Here is an 11,874-nt window from a genome sequence, read left to right as displayed (position 1 = left end):
AGGGTTTTAGGTAAAAGAGCTGAGGGTCATGGAAGCACAGATGGTTTTCATCTCTTCTTCCAAATAAAGGTAGTAGTTTTGTCAGAGAAGGAAAATAGAATGAGAAGTGTTCAATCTGAGGGTATCAGTGAAAATAGAATTTGCTCTTCTGAATCTCATTACAACAGTACGTTAAGCCCCTCCTGAAGACTTGTCTGCCCATCCTAGGGGATGAGAGGATTCTATCCGGGAGAAAACGTACTGGTAAAATCAAGAAATCTTTGAACTGAAAAATTAGGAAGAGGGGGATAATAGTAACCAGATACAGTTCCAAAACCTTCTCTGGAGGACCTCCACATGACTAATAAAGTAGAACCAAAGAATATGTTTCATGGGAAGTTAATCTGGGAAGAAAGACAGAAAGTAATCATATCCTACAAAGATTATATAACCAAGTGAAGAGGTGTGAGAGTAACAGTGAATCAAATATCTTAACCCAAATAGAGAAGTACTGTCACGTGGATGTTACAGAAATCTGGAGAGACAACAGCAGTACAGAGAGCTGACACCTTATATAGTTTTTTAATTTATTTTTTTAAATATATATTTGTATTGATTCCAGAGAGGAAGGGAGAGGGAGAGAGAGATAGAAACATCAACGATGAGAATCATGGATCAGCTGCCTCCTGCATGCCCCCTATTGGGGATCAAGCCTGCAAACCAGGCACATGCCCCGACCAGGAATCAAACTGTGACCTCCTGGTTCATAGGTCAACACTCAACCACTGAGCCAAGCCGGCCGGGATATATATTTAAGGCTTAGGTATTCAAGAAGTGGAAGACTAGCATAGTATACCGAGAGTGTATGGAAAAATCATTGATTAGCCTATAAAATCAATAGTGGCCCTGATGAGAGGAGAGCATAGAGCATCTAGAGAAACCAGCCTGGAATCCATGAAGCTCTCTAAGCAAGAATACAGCATAATGTGAAGAAATATGCACAGCTGGAATTCCTCTTCCTTGTAGTAGTGGTTAGGTAAATTGGACTAATTCTTCCTCAGAAAACAGCTCTAAGTTTTCTATCCATACAGTCAACTTTTAGCTGTGACATGGCATTGTCACTAAAGTGATATATGCCAGACAGATGCAATTTCTCTCTAAGTAAGGAAAAGAATGGACTACATTTTGAGCATTTTCTAGCAGATCCCGTCATCAATAAGTAAAAAGAAATTGCATCAAGCCCAGACTCTATTAGTAGATATATACTCCTGATGAATGAAGTTATTTTCTGAAATCTCCTACAGAGAGAAAAACTCTATTGTCCTCTCTCTCCCGTAGTTCTCTGGACCAATTTATAGAGAACTAAGAATATGCGTGTCTTTCCCCACTTTAATAACTTCAAGTCAAAGTGGAGTCGTTTGGAGTGAGGAGGGGCAGGGACAATCTCAAAGATTCTAGGTCTGTCTGGAAACAATTGTTGATGTATGAATTCTGCAGGGTTTAATGGCTTTTCTGTCTGTACAATAGAGTTGGTATTTTTCTATGGGTCATGAGTGGTCCTGGCTGGCCTTCAAAGAAATGCAGTCCTTTCAGCGTGTGTAGAATGGAGTGCTATTTCTGGGGCAATGCTCCAGGGTCTAATTGTGGGAATTGATTTATTTCCTGGAAACCAGGAGAGGGCTGAAAGGGAAATGCGTCTAGTCCTGTACCAGCCAGTCTTTTAGTCTCTAAGAGGAGGTGGTTTTCAAGTAGAAAATCAAGAACTGTTTTCACAAGTGACTTTTTGAAACTCAGAGCACAAAAAGCAATGCTCAGGTTCAGGTCCAAAGTGAGGCTCAAAATCGGAAGAAAACCAACCCCATACAGACCACAGTGTGGCCCAGGTACAAGGAGGATCAAAGACAACATGGCACAGTTACCTACCTTAGGGTTCTGTCCTTTTAGCAATTGGAGGTGGTGATACTTTGGGCTGTTTTATAAGACAACATCCAGGAGGATTCCCCATAAGGACATGGCCAAATGCAAGAGCTGTCTACAAAGCCAGCCTGATGACCAGAAGGCAAGCTGAGGGGCTCCGTGCTGAGAGAGCAGCCTCACCCTGCACAGGTGGTGGGTCACTTCTTGGGGGCAATTGTGTTGGGAACTGGTGGTTTGCATGATACCTGAGAGAGCTGCCAAATAGTGAGGTTGGGAACTTAATGTTAATTATCTTCCTATACCTACAAACTGATAGAAAGTGGATATTTTCCAATTATACATACTTGACCATATATTTGATTTTATGTTAAATGAACCTGAAGTTACCAAATATTTGATATGCAAAACATCTTTTAATCTGAGACCATTGTTATTGCAGTATCTAGTTAAAATGTCTTTAATTCAGTCCTCTCATCTTTGTGGTTTTACAATGCCACCAAAATGAGCCTCTAGGTCAGGGGTGGGGAACCTTTTTTCTACCAAGGGCCATTTGGGTATTTATATCATTAACCAGCCATAGAAAATTATCAACTTAAAAATTAGCCAGCTATATTTGGTCAAACATGTAATTAACTCACCCCTAATTCTTTGGCAGGGCCAGACCAAATGATTTCATGGGCCGTATGTGGCCCGTGGGCAGGATGTTCCCCATCCCTGCTCTAGGTAAAAACCATTCTCCTTTGCAATGACTATAACCAAACTTAAGATTTACTCTGACTTCTTCACTGTCCCATTTCAGTTCTGGATATTACAGAAATTAAAAATAAAAATGTTTCCTACATTACAAAAAAACATACACATTTGAATAGAAACTTACATAAAGTTAAGTACAAATAGTCTCTATTTCTGTACGGATTAAAAGAAATCAGCAAATGTAGGAAGAAAGATCTCTAAGGAAAGAACTTGATGTTTAATGTCTTGGTGGATTCCCTATTTGCTCCCATTGGTGCTAGGGTTTAGCCATGTGCACTTTGATGGCAAAATCTGAAAAGATGTCACTGTTGCATTAATGTGGATACTGCCAAGTAGCTGGATCATTATCATGGAAACTCTTTGGGCTACTGGACGGGACCACCTCCTTACATTTACCTTTATGATCCTGTCTCAGCAATTTCTCAGCAAAAAGTTACCTTCAAGCCCTAGCAGTTTTGGCTCAGTGGATACAGTATCAGCCTGCGACTGAAGGGTCCCGAGTTCGGTTCAGGTCAAGGGCATGTGCCTCTGTTGCAGGCTTGATCCCCAGCTCTGTTTGAGGTGCATGTGGAAGCAACCAATCAATGTTTCTCTCTCGCTGTCTCTCCCCCTTCCTTCCTCTCTCTCTAAAAATCAATGGGAAAATATCCTCAGGTGAGGATTAATAAAAATAAAAAATAAGCAAACAAATAAATAAAGTTATCTTCAAATTTCCTACTGCTTTCAAAGGAAAGCCTGACAAATATATTTTAGCAGTTTTAATGAATTAATGAAAGCCAATAAGGTTATTGGGTTGCTGATTCTATTTGGATTTCAGCTGCCAATAGGAAATGGTTAAATGTTTTGGCAAAGGTACATAGCAGAACTAGACAGCCCATCAACGGAAAGCAACTCTTTCTCCATGGAACAGACGTCTCTGACATGCAGACTGGAAAAGGAGGAGGGGAAATTGTTCTTGACCATGAATTGAGGACGGACCAGAATTCAAAGAAAGCATTCAAAGTCTCCTGTAAGTCCTTGGAGTGCTCAGGATTCCTTTGTCTTAGAACATAACCCTACCACCCTCCAGTCTGACCGCTCTATCTTCCTTATTCTTGCCTCCCTGGGCTCTGCGTTCCACTGACCCTACTCTCCCTGCTGCGTGTGGAGAACTCCCTTCAGCGTTCAGAAAAGTAAGTGTCATTATAGTGGGAATGCGGCTCTGGGAGAATGTGAGGGTAATACTTTAGCAAGGTGAGAAGCTGGAGCACAAGACCAGGTAATTTAAATGCAATGCTGCATCACACAACTGCTCCAGGGGAAAGAACATGTGCAAATTCCTTAACTACAGAGGGATAATAAATGGCAATACATATATTTACACACATATAGCTTATCAATTTCTGAACAATGGGCCAGATCAAGAAATGGGATTCTAAACGAAGAAACCAAAATCTAAGCTTGTAAATGCCTCAAAGTTACAAAATCAACCTGCGAAGGGCAACCAATCGCAAACAGCCAACGAGGCTTTAAACTGCGGCCAAATAATTTCCTCTCTCTGCTGCCGCACTTCCCCCTGGTGTCCTTCCCGACTCCGTCCAGGAAGCGCCCCTAACCATGTGTGGTTTGGGAGCCGGCTGATTGGAATTGATTTGTGTTCAAATAAATTCATACACTGTTCAGCATGCCTCAGTTTATCCTTTAGCAATCCTGGACACGTGCGCGCGAGCTCATTTATGCAATTTTAATGGCTCTGTCTTGTGCTTTCCACAATCCCAGCGAGTTCCCATCCTGAGACAGAGCTGGCTCTCCCGCCATTGTTTCCTGGAGCGGCTGCTGCCTCCTGTGACCCTGATTAGCCCCCAAGTGTCTGCTCAAACAGCTTGTCCAGCCTTTTCAAGCAGGCTGTCAGCCTTTCAATGTATCTTCCCCTGTGAATTAGATTTTCAAGGCCTTTGGTCATGTCTGCTACTTATCTCTGAACTCTTTTCATTTTGCCCACATTTCTCCTGAAATGAGATGGTCAGGACTGAATACATTACCAGAGGAGAACTAGAGGAACATACTGCCTCCCAAAATTATGATAGAATTCCTTGGGCTATGCTTTTTAATAAGTCTTTAAAATCCACCTCCCATTTAAGATTTGAATGTAATTTTAGGTCTACTAATAACTTCAATTACATTTCTGCTCCCTGAGTTTTTCCTTTTAGTTCAAAAATTATTTGTGAAAAGATTGCTCTGGATGGACTAGCTTCAGTTATTAATATTGGTATCATTTCAATCATCTTAATTCTTAAATGTTCGATTTTTAAAAAGTATTTTTTAATCTGAACATGACCATTATTTTGCATAAGTGAAAATTAAAAAGTGCTTTTAAAAAACTGAAATCTTTTAAGAAAATTGTTTTAAAATGGTCTTATTTAGAGAGTGCCAAGCTAAATCTATTTACATAAATTTCTGCAGATTGCTTTTTAAAAACAGGATGAAAAGGCATTAGAAGTAACCTTTTGCTTTGACAGCATCAAAATAACAAAGTGCTTTGCAATTTACAGTCTTTAATTTCATTCTCAGGGGAAGCATGTTGCATGTTCTTAAGTGTACCAGAGCTAAGAGTGATTATTCTATTCCTATTTGAATTATGAAGTTCATATAATTTTAGAATTTTTGGCATTGTGAAGTATTCAATAAAAATAATTTTTCATCCCTGGCCAGTGTGGCTCAATGGGTTGAGCATTGTTCTGTGCACCAAAAGTTTGCCAGTTCAATTCCCTGTCAGGGCACATGCTCAGGTTGCGGCTCCGTCCCCAGTAGGGGGCATGCAGGAGGCAGCCGACTAATGTTTCTCCCTCTAACTTTCCTCTTTCTAAAAATCAATAAAAAATAAATAAATAATCTTTCAAAGACTATAATGAGCTCAAGAGGGATTTGGTCTTAGTGATTTCTTTAAGAATAAGGAAACATTCCAGATGCCATAGTAAATATGAAAAAAGCTTCATTGGTTCTAGCAAAAAAACACAATAACAACAAGAAAAACACAAGCAAACAAGCAAATAAATACTTTCTTATCCATCCAGGCAGCAGAGGAAGGCAGGGCAATGTCAGTCCACCCAAGAGCAAATGTTTTGCCAAAAGTAAGGAAACATACTTTCATTAAGAAAACTCTTGTAACCACAAAAAGAACGATCAAAAACAAGAATCTGTGATGTGACCAAGAAAAATTGTAATTGCTGGGCCTTAATTTTGGATAAGTTAAGCCTTTTGGATACTGAACATAATACTTAGTGAATGAGAACAGAAATTTTATTCATAAATGAGAGATTATATCAGACAAATGTCTGTCTAAATGGACCTGGCAGAATTATTTCTCCTCTTAACAAAAAACAAAAACAAATCACAGGACTATCCAGTTCCTGCCAAAGAGCAACACTGATTGATTTCTCATAAATGAAGCATTGATTCATTTTTCACCTAAAAGATTTTAGAATATTCTGCTCATTCCAATGGTACATCAAGTATAATTAAAATGAATTAACACTAATCCTCCTAGGAAAGAAAAGAATAGAGGGTGACAGAACTGATGTGCCTTTGACACAAAAGACATAGGTGGCAATTAGTTTATTCTTCCCACGGATGGTGTAAATAACACAATCTGATTTTAAGTGGCTTATTATTGTCACTCTTTCCAAGGAAGTTTCAAAATATTTCTGAAAAATGCAATCAATAATATTCCATGTCGATAGATTATAATCTATTTAAATCTGTGTTTCCACCTTTCAGTGACTCATCTTGATTTAAGACCTAACCAGCTTAAGAAAATTCCTAAATTTGTGTATGGGATAAAGGTACTTTGGGGCTTCCCTTCTCAATAACCTAATGCGTAATTAACATAAGGCCGATTTCAGACGTGCCATTAACCAGTGATCTTAGCTGCAAGTTATAAAAAGCCACCACAAACCAATATGGGGGGCGGGGAGAGGGAGGGAAGCATTGGTTCATATAGCTGAAAAAGCCAAGGCTGAACTGGGGTTGGGCATAGGAAGGTGCAGAAGTTCAGGTATTTGGATTCAGTCTACCTTTCTCCTCTGAGTTCCACTCTCCTCTGTGTTAGCTTTTTGCACTGACAGGCCCTTTCCCCGGCATTTCCCGCTTCTCCTTCCTGCTAGTTCCAATCAAAACCCAGAAAATAAGTCTCACTGGCCATGCCTGGGTTATGATTTCGTGCTTGCGACCCAAAAGGTCTGTGTGACCCCATCTACATGGACCAAAAGGAGGTGTGGTTCCCCAAAGGAAAACCAAAGCACAGCTGCTGGAAATAGGAGAGACTGCTGCTGGGCGAGCAAAACCTACAGATGTCTATCAAACGTAGTCAGGACCCTCTGGCAACATGGAACAACCCCAACTCTAACTTACACAACAAAGATGAGAGAGACAATTCCCAAAAGGAGAGAGAAAGAAGGCAGGGCAAACTGAACAGCAGGAATCCACATTTGTAACGTGGCACACTATGAGGTCCTATTTTATCGTGGCCCCTCTAAATATACCTTCCACATCTCTGAAAGCACAAACAGGCAACGAATGAACCTATAAATAAACAGACGTCACTGTATTCTAATGAAGACACTCTTAACAGTTTCGCCAGGTCCCATTGTCTGCGCTCGACCTGCCGGAAATAGGAGGGCAAGATGCTGGTGGAGGGTGGCTACTGAGACCAGATGCTGTGGAGGTCTCTGGGTCTGAGTCTTTGATTTGTAAAAAAGAATAGTGAGTAGGTTTTCTCTGGGTGAACCCAAGTATGAGGACCCAAGAACATGGGAAGGAGTGGACTGCTGCAGCATCTGCAGTGGCAATGGCCACCTGGCCCTCGCCCACTTTCCAGGAGCCTTGAAAGGCCCTGTGACTTTTATATGGCCTTTCATATGGCCTGAAACAGAACTTTGAAATTGAACTTCTTCATATCTTGACAAGTGGCCACATAAACATTTAAAATAGACTTACAATAAACCGCATTTGCAATTCCCTGATAGCCAATAAAGTTAAGCATCCTTCCATGCGCATATTGGCTACCTACATATCGTTTTTGGTGAAGTATATGTTCCTCTATTTTGTTCATTTTTTAAATTGGGTGTTTGGCCCCTAATTTTAGTGTTGAGCGTTCTTTAGATATTCTAGACTCCTTAGTCATAGTATATGTGATATGCAAATATTTTCTCTCAGTCCTTAGCTTGTCCCTTTTTCGCCTCTTAACAATGTCTTTCAAAAAGTGTAAGTTCTTAATTTTTATGCAATCCTATATACAAATTTCTTTTATGTTTCATGCTTTTGGTTTTGAATTTAAGAAATCTTTTCCTGATCCAAAGTCACAAACATTTTCATGTTTCTTTTTAGAAGTTTTAAGATTTAGGTTTTATATATAGATCAAGGATCCACTTTGAGTTCAGTTTTATATATGATGCAAACTATAAATTCTTTATGATTTGATTTGCACATAGATACCATCTAATGAGTCTAGCACCATTTGTGGAAAAGAGTATCTTTCTCCAACAAATTGCCTTTGTGCTTTGCTGAAAATCATAGAACTACATATATGTGTGTTTATTTCTAGAATTTCCATTATGTTCCATTGTCTCTGTCTATCTTGACAGCACTACCAAACCATCTTGATTACTGTAGCTTCATAATAAGGCTTGGAGTAAACGTGAAAAAGACTTGAGAGCAGACATCCTCGCTTTGTTCCCAGCCCTAGGGAGAAAGAATTCAGTCTGTAACTGTTAACTATAATGTTATTTGTAGCATTTTTGTACATACTCTTTATCAAGCTGAGTAAATTCTCTATTCCTTTCTCTGAGCACTTTTATCATGAATGGGTGATGAATTTTTTTTTTAAATGCCTTCTCTGCATTATTTTTTCTCCATTGAACTGACTCCACCGGAATCAATAAGAGGGAAATCTCCAAACATTTGGAAATGCAGCTCTAAATCAACACACTTCTAAATAATCTGTAGGTCAAAGAGGAAGCCTCAAGGAAAATAAAAAGATAAATCAAACTGAATGAAAATACATAATGTCAAAACTTGTGGGGAAAAGCTAACTCAGTGCTGAGAAGGAAAGTTACAGCATTCACTGCTTACATTAGAAAAGAGAAGTTCCAAATCAATAATCTAAGTGCCCACCACAAAAGGAGATCAAAAGAACCCCAAACAAGCAGGAAGAAGAAATAAAATGAGGGCAAAATCAATGAAACTGAAAACAGAAAAATAATAGAGAAAGTCAATGAAATAAAAAGCTGGCTCTTTGCAAAGATCAATAAGATGGACAAACCTCTATCAAGACTTAAAAGTGAAAAAAGATAAGACACAAATTATCAATAGCAAGAATGAAAACAGTGGGTTTCCCTACAGACCTTGCAGACACCAAAGGGATAATAAGAGAATATTACAAAGCATTCTATACAAATAACAGCTTACATGAAACAAAATAAATACTGGAAAAAAAAAACGCCTACTGTCACAACTCAATATGAAATAGATCATTTGAATAGCCCTATATCTATTAAGGAAAGTGCATTGGTAATTTAAAATCTCTCCCAAAAGAAATCTCCAGGCCCAGATTGCTTCACTAAAGAATTAACAACAATTCTAAACAATCTTTTCCAGAAAGTAAAAGAAGAAGAAATATTTCCTAATTCATTCTATGACGTTATTACCCTGATATCAAAACTTTGCAAAGACAGTTCAAAAAGAAAACTACTCATTATCGGTGTATAAAAATGCCTTTGATTTCTGGACATTTTGATTCCTGCTACTTTGCCAAATTAATTTATTAACTCTGTTTTTTTGGTGGAATCTTTAGGGTTTTCTATACACAATATCATGTCATCTGCAAATAATGACAGTTTAACTTCCTCCATTCTAGTTTGGATGCCTTTTGTTTTCTTCTTGTCTGATCGCTTTGGCTAAGACTTCCAGTACTATGTGGAATAAAGTAGTGAAAGGGGATATCCCTGTCTTGTTCCTGTTCTTAAGGGTAACACTTTTAGTTTTTGCCCATTGAGTATGATGTTGGTTATAAGTTTGTCATAAATGGTCTTTACTGTGTTGCGGCCTCTTTTCCCACTTTGTTGAGAGGTTTTATAAAAAACTAAAGGCCTGATGCACGAAATTCATGCAAGGGGCTTGGCCCTCCCAGCCGCGGAGGCTTGCCTCGGCTCTTGCAGCTGCAGTTGCTTGCCTTGGCCCTCGCAGCCCTGGCTTTGTCCATCCGGAAGGTTGTCCAGAAGGTTGTTCGGCTGTCCGGTCTAATTAGCATATTATGCTTTTATTATTATAGATGGGTGCTGGATTTTGTCAAATGCTTTTTCTGCACCTATTGATATGATCATATGATTTTGCTTATGTGATGTATCACATTTATTGACTTGTAAATATTGTACCAGCCTTGCATTCCTGGGATAAACCCCACTTGGTCATGAAACTTCCATTTGATGCACTGATCCTACTTCTAGGACTATATCCTAAGAATCCTGAAAACCAATCAGAAAGGATATATGCACCCTATATGCACCCCTATGTTCACAGCAGCATTATTTACAATAGCTAAGATCTGGAAAAGGCCCAAGTGCCTATCAATAGGTGAGTGGATAAAAAAGATATGGTATATTTGCCCAATGAAATACTATCCAGCTGCAAAAAAGAAGGATCTCTTACCCGTTGAGACAGCATGGAGAGACATGCAGAATATGCTAAGCAAAAGAAGCCAGTCAGAGAAAGACAAATATCACATGATCTCACTTATATTTATAATCTAATGAACAAAATAAACTGATGAACAAAATAGATCCAGAGACATAAAAGCAGAGGAGATTAACCAAATAACTCAAATGCATACATCATGCATAACCCATGAACAGACAATAGTGCAGTGAAGGCCTGGGGAGAGGGAAGGAGCAGAGTAGAGGGGGTCAATGGGGCAGAGGAGAGGGAAGAATATCTATACTTTCAACAATAAAGATAAAATTTAAAACATTGCCTCAGGACAACTCTAGGGTTTTTACATATGTGTTCCAAGAAGGAAGGAGGAAAACACATCACTCACTGCTTGAGGCTTGTGGAGTAATAGTAATTAGGTTTTCCGAAAAGAATGCTCATTACAATTAGAAAAACAAACACTATTAAGATAAATGAAAGTCAGAGAGAGAGATAACACTCCAGAAAGTAAACACACACCTTTACAGGAGTATACATCTTCTTCCTGTGGTTATAAAGGAAGCAAGAACAGCAGAAATCCCTGTACAACTGTTTGAATGGAGGAGAGGTGTCTGAAGTCTGGAATTAATTTATTGAGAGGAATTAGGCTTACCGCACAATCATCTGGGTGAGCTACCCATGGACTCGGCAGATTTCAAGAATAAAATGTTAAAAAAATAGCTGGTGAACACATAAAAATAAATGCTCATTATCAAAAGCCAGCACAGATTCAAGTCAGAAAAGAAAACCAAATTGTATCCACTTTCCATTTTGAGGGTGTTACTAGAATTTTATTCCCACCAAAGAATTTCACAAAATTTCGTATTATCTTTATAGTCAAATTAGAATAACATGGGGAAAGTGAGAAAGTGTAGTGCATCACGGCTCTTATGCACCTATTCAGAGTTCTGATTACTGGAGTTGCCTGGTGCTGGGCCCACGAGCTCTTTCCTTGGTTCTGTGCCACTTACAGTTTTGCCCATGAGTGAGGACATGCAAGGCACACATCCTTATCATGAGGGGAGCAAAGTAGCACAGGCTTCATATTCTTAACTGACAGAATCTGGAACCAACAAATTCTAGACAGGCTGCAACAAGGCCCAAAGTAAAACAATAGTTAGATGAAAATTATGTAAGATCTTGACTTGACACTCAAAACTATACCAATGCTGAAGAGGATAGATTTTTAACAGCACTGAATGAGCTTAAGAGCTTCACTTGACTACAAGCTCAAAATGAGTCAAGACAGGTGTCCGCATTTCCCCTGATGGGAGAGCAAAACACAGGGCAAGAAATGCAGGCCCCATGGAATGCAGTTTCAGGTCCAGGAAGATCTCTGGTCAGAGCCTGTGAGGAAGTTGAGTTTCCTGAGGCTGGAAGTTCTCAGGAAGTAGCTGACCAGGTGGGAATGCTATAAGGAATCTCCTGCCTTGGGGATGCCCAGAGATTACAGGCATCCGTAACTTACCTACCGGAAGCTTGCACTAGGTGACCTCTAAGTTT

This window comes from Myotis nattereri (genome assembly GCF_964212035.1).
Source record: "Myotis nattereri genome assembly, chromosome: 11".
Taxonomy (NCBI): Eukaryota; Metazoa; Chordata; class Mammalia; order Chiroptera; family Vespertilionidae; genus Myotis; species Myotis nattereri.
This window is presented reverse-complemented; position numbering follows the sequence as displayed.